Below are 8,655 nucleotides of genomic sequence, written 5' to 3' on the forward strand. Positions count from 1 at the left end.
CCGCCGACGAGTATGCAAACCGAGCAGCCTCAGGTCGACGCCGGCCGCCTTGCCCGACCTCAGCTCTCTCAATCGGCTCCGGGGAGGGGAGCACTTCGGATGGGAGGTGCCACGACCAGGAACAGGTAGCACTGCGAGTCTGCGAGTACGCGGCTTCATCAAATTCAGTCAAGTAGCATTCTCTTAATAATCCGATTCAATTTGTATTTACGGATTGCGGTCAATCAAAATTCGGTTCCACGACCACGAGGTACGCGGCTTCCTGCAATTCAGTCCAGTCGCATTCCACGAGCAGGTAATTACAGGTTGCGGTCAATCAATATTCGCCCAGTAAATCTCTATTCAGGACTGAATAGTGTTGGTCTTCATTCAGTTTTTCTTTTTTAACTGCTCAATGACACATGCTTGTGTAGAGCAGAATGTTAGAAGGCCTTGCACGCGGTCCTTGCGGAATCAGCTCCACAACCTGGCCGAGCACGGGCTACACGGCAAGCCTCTCAATCACTTTCTTTTGAACTGTCAACGGCATCAGGACATCGGGACTGTCGGTCCTCAAGACTCTTCATTCAGTCACTGACGAACAGTACACGCGGTGCTTCAGACTTCAGATTCTTCCTCGGTCAATGATGGTACATGCCTGTGTGGAATCAACTCCATAATCTGGCCGAGCATGGGCTACACAGCAGGCCTTGCAATCACTATCTTTAGAACAATCAACGGCATCAGCAGACGGACTATATATCCATGCATGTAATGTGTCATGTGTGTGCTTTGGAGCTTCACTTACGAACTATAGACCTGCACAACATGAGCCTTCTCCTTGCTTGGGAGCTCCTGCTATTCCTCCTTGCCTTGACACAGCTTTCTTGTGCCTCAAATTCTACGCATCCATCACTGGATCGGCAAGCAGAGGCACTTCTCCGCTGGAAATCTAGCCTAAGCAATTGTCACTATTTGGACTCATGGAGAAAGGAAACCAGCCCCTGTAACTGGAAAGGTATTACCTGCAACACTGTGGTGTCTCGTGGCCATGATCATTGACCAGGGTGATGCTGTCCTAGTTGTGTCCAGCATTTCGCTTGATGGCTATTACCTTGAAGGCAGGTTGGATAGTCTCCACTTTGCAGGCTTGCCTCATCTTGTCCATTTGGAACTCAGCGGCAACTCTCTCTGGGGCTCAATCCTGTCAAGCATTGATGCTCTTGCCGAGCTCACTCACTTGGATCTATCCTTCAATGGCTTGAATGAATCTATCCCAACATCCCTAGGTAATTATACTAAACTAACCCCCATCAATCTCTCTTGTTACAATTTGTTTCTACCATGCCTAGTACAGTAAGAAGACTAGAGAATTTAATGAGCCTCTCCACTTTGCAGGCTTGCCTCGTCTTGTCTATCTGGACCTCAGTTACAACAATCTCTCAGGCTCAATCCCATCAATTATTGGTTCACTTGCCGGGCTCACTCACTTGGATCTATCCAACAATGGCCTGAGCGGATCTATCCCAACATCCCTAGGTGATTGTACTAAACTAATCTCCATCGATCTCTCTTACTACAGTTTGTTTCTGCCATGCTAACGACAGTAAGAACACTAGAGAATTTAATGAACCTCTCCACTTTGTAGAGTTGCCTCGTCTTCTGTATCTGGACCTTAAAGGCAACTCTCTCCGGGGCTCAATCCCTTCAAACATTGGCGCTCTTGTCGAGCTCACATATTTGGATCTATCTATCAACGATCTTGATGGAGCTATCCTACCTTCCATAGGTAATTGCACTAAACTAACCTCTCTGGATATATATCATGCCATTTGCACCTACAAGCTTGCTAGCTGATTTAAAGATGGTCAAATCTAAGTTGTAACAACTTTATTGACCCAATATCTTGTAAATATAAATATTTATTAAAATTTTACACCTTAAGTTTAACAGCTTATCTGGTCATCATATTGTCTTGATACACAATTTAAAGGTGATAATTTTTCAGGCTTGCCACATCTTGTCTATCTGAACCTCAATGACAATGATCTATCAGGCCCAATCCCATCAAGGATTGCTGCTCTAGCCAAGCTTACATTATTGGATATATCCATCAATGGCCTGAACGGATCGATCCCACCAACTTCCCTCTGCTTATGATACAATTTGAGCCTCCTCATTTGGGAAATTTGGCCAGATTAAACTTTGTAGACCTTAAATTTAATAGCTTATATTTCATTGGACCTCAGCGGTAACTCTCTATCAGGCTCAATCCCATCAAGCATTGGTGCTCTTGCCGAGCTTAAATTCTTGGATATATCCTCCAATAGACCTGACGGATCTATTCCATCATCCATAGGTAGTAGTAATAAACTAACCTTCCTCAATGTATCATAAGCACCTGGTTGGAGACAACCCTTCAGCAATGGGCTTTACTTGACCCCACCTCCTAAATTTGCAAAATGTGTCATATTAATTTTTGTGCAGCCTAAGTTTGACATTATGTCTGCTCATACTGTCTTGCTCCATGATTTGAAGGATGATCAATTTTGCAGGCTTGCCTCATCTTGACTATCTTGACCTCAGCAGCAACACTCTCTCAGGCCGAATCCCTTCAAACATTGGTTCTCTTGCTAACCTATCGTTTTTTAATCTTTCCAAAAATAGCATACATGGATACATCCCACCATCTATTTGTAATCTTACAAAATTAACCACCCTCGATCTCTCTTACAATTTGTTGTCTGGAGGATTCATGACTTGTACACTAGGCACACTAGACAACTTAACGGAGCTCTATTTAAGCCACAACATTTTAACTGGCCCAATACCGCCTAGTTTTTCAAGTCTGACGAGTTTGAAATTGTTGGATTTTTCCAACAATCAAATCATAGGTTCCATTGGAAGCATAGGGAACATAATGAGTTTACAATACTTGGATCTTTCTAACAATCAAATAAGTGGTTCTATCCCTTCAACCTTCTCAAATTTGAAAATGGAAAATGGAAACTAAACTATGCCATGGAAAATGAATTTTCCATGCAAAGAAAATAAAAACTCCGTTAGGCAACATTGTTTGGAATTCCAATATGCACCCTTGTGCACAATATGAGATCATTTGAACAAACTATGCCATGAATGTGGCCATAAGATTGATCATTTGGCTTGAAAGCTATGAATCTTCACGCACGATAGCTCGTTTCTGAGAACATTTTTTAAAAATAATTACCGTATTACAAGTTTATTATTTTTCCTGGAAACTTGGTCACATATAATGACACAATGCGAAGGTTTTCCAATTTTTTGAATTTTTTTGAATTTTTTATACCAGTTTCAAAATGCGGTCAAAACGGCGGGCATGACCGTTCCTAGCTAGTGGTTGAATCTTGGAAAACTTTTGGTGCTTCTCTAAATAAATAGATACTTATGTATCTAGAAATGATTTTCGGAAAAAGTAAAGAGCAAACTATAAGGCAGCTGTAGTTCAAATTTGATCCGCTTTCAGCTGGATCAGCAGAAATTTGTCTTTTTTATCAGAGGTGGATAAAATCTTTTGACACCCAACTATTTGGTCATTTGTGCATTAAATATGGCCTAATAGTTTATAAAATTGATTTCATCCAATTTTTCAATAAATATATTGTAGGTCCTTCACAAAAAAAACTCATTTTGGGCACTCAAAAAGGGAAAATGTTTTTTTTTTGCAAAAAACTCATTTCCGACGACACCTTTTTAAAGATATTTATCTTATTCCATGTTGTTATTTTTTCTGAAAACTTGTTCACATTTTGGTGACACAATGAGAAGGTTTTTCATTCTTTTTAGATTTTCTCATATCATAAAGTAGCTTAAATGATTTTAACACATTATTTTAAGTCAACCACGACCAATTTGGATGGTCATAACATCGTACTGCATTCTGATTGGTCCGTCGACATATCACACGAATCGTGCATCCAACACCGTCGGATGCTCGGGGATCCAACGGCTGTCCTCGACCCATCCACACCAACCCGGAAACCCTAGCTATGTCCTCCGGGTCAATTTCCATCCACCCCCCCTTTTCACCCGCGCAAACCCTAGCTCCTCTCGATCCCGTCTCCTTCCTCCCCGCCAGCTCCACCGACCCTCCCTCGCCCCGGCTCCCTGCTCCACCTCGACCGGCCAGCGCGCCGCCATGACCGGCCAGCCCAAGCTCGCGTCGCCCGCTTCGTCCGCGCATGCGACGCCCTGCTCGTCTGCGGGCTGAGGTCCTTGCTAGCGGCCTCCGTCTCGTGCTCGAGCCGCCCTCCGCGCGCCCCCTTCCCCTCGGCTAGATCCCACCGCCTGCCGTCTCTGACCTTGCGGTCTCTCGTTGATGTGCTGCACGAACACGGTGGCATGCTCTTCCAGGATGGTTCATCTCCCTCCATCTCTCTCTTTCTCTTCCCTACTCTCTCTTTGTCATGATTTCTTTATCTAAATCTCTCTCTCTGCAGGCACCCATGAAAGCGAAGATGGATCATCACCGGAGATGAGGACTACTCGGGTGGTAGCCGCCAAGGCCAAGGCCAGGGAGTACAGCGATTTCGCCGCCCACGCCACCCAGCTCTTCCGCCCGAGGGATGTCCGCCGCGCCGATATGACCACCCCGTCCCCTCCATCGCGGGTGCCTCCCATCTCGTGCACCCCCTGCCCCGCCGTTTGTACCCCCATCTTCTCTACGCGGATCCGCCTCCGAGGTAGCCCTGTTTTCTTCAGATCTCTACCAAAGGACTGGGCTTATGCTTGTAGTGTGTACGATGATGAGCACCTGGTGGAAGTTAGAACCTTACATTTTGTAGTATATTTCAGATGCATAGATAGATTCTTCGATGATTCCTAGGCCTATACTGTTATGTTTGGCTTGAATATCTCTAGTTTGTATTTTAGCTCCTGGGTGCTAATTTTAGCTGCTGAACCATTGGCAGTGGTTTGTGGTGGTCTGCATGTGCTAGCGATACTAAGCATCCTATCTAAATTTAACCTTAGGTTGTACATTTGTTGATTTTTGAGTTTGGCTTCGTATTTTTCTATATGCATTTAGCCTCCACTGAATCTTTGAGTTCCTGTTTCATTGTGTCAACGCAACCTTAATCCAGATACCATCGTTCCCAGAGAATCCAAATTTCAGTTAGTTCATGTCAACGTGGCCTTATCAGCATGATTCGACCATGAATCCATGATATTATCTAGTGCAGCCAATGGGTTATTCGCGGTACCGATTGCTCTTATGAAATGGACAGTGCCACGTGCAAATGAACTGAAACATTTTATTTTATTTTATTTTGCGGGTACTTTGAGTCTTGACCATCCCAGGTCTGAACCCTGCAACACAGCACAGCACTGGTATAGTGCATGCATCCTGTTAATGCGGAAGGTTTCATATATAGACCGATAATCCATGTGACTTTGACTGAATTGTTAAGTTAGTATATTATACTTGACCGTCTCCGTCTGGCGCCCACACTCCCTCACACTACGCGTCTTCATCCACTGGGATGGACACGTGCTACGCATTTTACGTAGTATACATCTATGGTGAGCCAGTCAGTAATGGTGGCCGAGTCATTGATACTCACCTAGCAGCCACTTGTTGGCCACTTGATTCAGAGTTTCAAACCATATAACCCCAAGTCTACTTTCATCATAGAAATGAAAGATAAACCGATGAGGTCGATGGAGTGAGCAAGTAACCATGTGGTATCTCTTCTGTTCTGTTTTGTTTCTTCTTGCTTAAGACATGCTTCCTCTTGCTTAAGACATGCTGGATCTTCGCTTATACTTCAAAAAATTGAACGAATCATGCATGCATGTAAACAGAAATCATGATGTAAATTTTCTAATCTGAATTCTGAATTTGAATCAGAGTTGATTGTTAACTCTGAATCTTTCAGACCTCATGGGTTACTCCCAAGTAAGTGTGAAGCCACAGTACGTGTTTAAAAATCTTACAGGTGCCAAGTTAACTTGAATCAGAGCAGAAAGCTAACAGCAACCTTACAACAAAGTTTTTTAAATAATACTGCCGATCTGTTGTCTTTCTACTGGTACTGGACTACTGGCAGAGAAAAATGTGCATAAAGGCCCTGTTCATGTGATTGACCAAATTTCCCACAAGTTTTAATGCTCGCAGATTTTAGTTGGCTCCGTTCATTCTTTTCAAAATGTGCATACATGCCCTGCTCACATGTCCTTTTCCCTGCTGCCTCGATTAGGATGATTACCTTAGTTTTTTTACGCTATTTTATACAGCATCAGAACAACCTAGTATTCTAAGGATGCCTCACTTTGAAAGGTATTCCATCATCCGGAGGACTCTGCATCATATATGATATTGATTAGTTAGATGGACTCTGCATCATCCTAGAACACCACGGTCTCTGTTAGTGGTATGCATGCATTAGAAACACAATATGTCTGTATGTAATCTAACTTGCAGTGTGTGTGTGCCATGCAGGGAGATGGTGATCAGGTGAACAAAATATGCCTGGAAGACCTCTGGCACAATGGCAGCGTGCAAGCAACGTCTTGTTGCATTCTACTGGTACTGTCTGTCGTCTCGTGTCAGCGTCTCATTATCGTGTACAATCTAAATGAGTAATTCGGAGTCACTTGTGTTTGATTTCAGTTCATAATTTTATTATATGCTCTTGATCTTGTTCGGTTCCATACTAGGGAGCTTCTTCTCCTCTCATGTTGTTGTTGTCGATTTGGTACTAGCTAGAATGATTCCTTGAGCTTGATAATGACAGATTGTACACTGTCTTGCTCCAGTGTTACATAATTGTTATCACAGTACACACATACCTCGTTGTTGTCCATGGATATTGTTCTCTGCTGCCAGCATTGACTGGTTGTAGTTGTTTCGGCAGATCACATCACATTCACATGGGCGCATGTGTAGCACTGACTGGTTGTACACACATAATGTTGGCTGATTGTCCACACATAATGTTGACTGGTTGTACACACATAATGTTGGCTGTTATGTATTGATTTTAGTGTCGAAAATGACTCAAACCTGAAGTACTTAAAATAGATTGTCGTTCCTTTTTGTTTGTTTTGATACCCATATACCCATAAATCAGGGGGAAATTATTGCCTGGATAGGTGTTTTCTTTTATGAAGTTAGTGGATGTTTGATCAAGTCCCCCTTTCCGTTGTATGAAACGTTTCTCCTGTTGTACTTAAAAAGCTTTCCGCGATGGCAGCAAGAAGAAGGCTGTTCACAAGAAGATGGCAGGAACACCGAACCGAAACCGAGACCGAATAAACCGAATTTTCGGTTTTTTAAATTGATACAGACAATTTCGGTTTTTAGTTCCAATAACCGAACAAAGTTCGGTCTGTTCGGTTGTTTTCTCGGTTAGCCGAACTAGTATGCAGGAGTACTAAGCTAGCGTGGAATTTCTCGCAGTCTCTGTACGCGAACCACGTCCGGTTGTTTTCCCGTACCCAGCCCAACTAGCTACGCTACTGTCTACTGGACCTAGCTAGATAGCCCACTAGCCCAAATGAGATGGCTTTCGTGGATTGTGGAATGACCACCTGCCTGAAGCTAGCGCGTGTGACTTAATCGATTGGGACACACTTCCTTTAGTCCCACCTCGCTTGGTTAATCAGGAAAGGTAGACAGGCTCAGCTATATAAGTGCGTGCCGCTGCTCGCCTGGGGATAGAGCACATTTGCTCAATCAGCGGGGCCTTCGGTATAAACCGGAAACCGCATCGAAATAATCGGTTAACCGATTTTTTGGTTAGCTTTTTTTTGTACTCATTTTCGGTTTCCGATTCTGTGAACCAAATATTTTAATAAACCGAATGGTAGAAACCGAATTTTCGGTTTATACCGAACGCCCACCCCTACTCAAGGTAGCCCTTCCCTTCCCCTTCTCTCTTCGATTCGATCCGATCTGTGCACAAAGTTCACTAGTTTGGATGCATCATAGAATTTGTGGTGATGTTGTCTAGATTGCAGCAAGAAAAAATACTAGTGTTGAGGTTGTTAAGTGTTTTGTTACGTTGAAATCTGAACCATTTATTGAATAGTAGGATGGCTAACTTACTATGATTATCTCTTGTTGCTATGTTTGTCTTTTCCATATCCAAATCATGTTTATGAATTGGTGTGCTTGAAAACCAAGGAATGCTTCTATTCCTTGTCGGTGTGCTTGAAAACCAAGAAATCTGAACCAGCTCGTTATTTGTTTGGTGGTTGGTTTGCATACATGTTCTTTTTCTGCAGAAATATGGTGTGGTTCCTTGCAGAGTAAATATGCTGTTAGATTTACTTTTATTTTGTTCCTAATCATTTTGTTCTATAATATGCAGATGCTGGCCTTTCATGTTTCTTCACGAGCATCAGGACAAGGAAGTTGGAAGAAGCATAGTTCTAGCTCATTGGAGCTAGTTCTGGGAGCAATGAAACCCTTTAGGCTGATCCTATTTGTATGTGTGTTATATGATGTAGCAGAACTTGTAGGGCTCATGTGATAGACTCGTGTGGTAGACTGTACACTTGTAGAGCTGTTATCTAATTGTAAACTTGATGCTGATCACATTTGTATGTATGTTATATGATGTAGCAGATTGCTTCTTGCTGTTATTTGAAGTATTGCATTGGTTTTCTGTATTGGTATATTGAAATCTGAAGAAC

The 8,655-nt window shown here is 43.0% G+C and overlaps 1 pseudogene; it reads left to right on the forward strand.

Moving 5' to 3' along the window:
* The first annotated feature begins 807 nt into the window (after positions 1-807).
* Positions 808-2,992, forward strand: LOC125532652 (uncharacterized; annotated as a pseudogene).
* Positions 2,993-8,655: the final 5,663 nt, after the last annotated feature.

Source organism: Triticum urartu, chromosome 1A (genome assembly GCF_056163025.1).
Source record: "Triticum urartu cultivar PI428250 chromosome 1A, HENAU_Tu73, whole genome shotgun sequence".
NCBI classification, from domain to species: domain Eukaryota; kingdom Viridiplantae; phylum Streptophyta; class Magnoliopsida; order Poales; family Poaceae; genus Triticum; species Triticum urartu.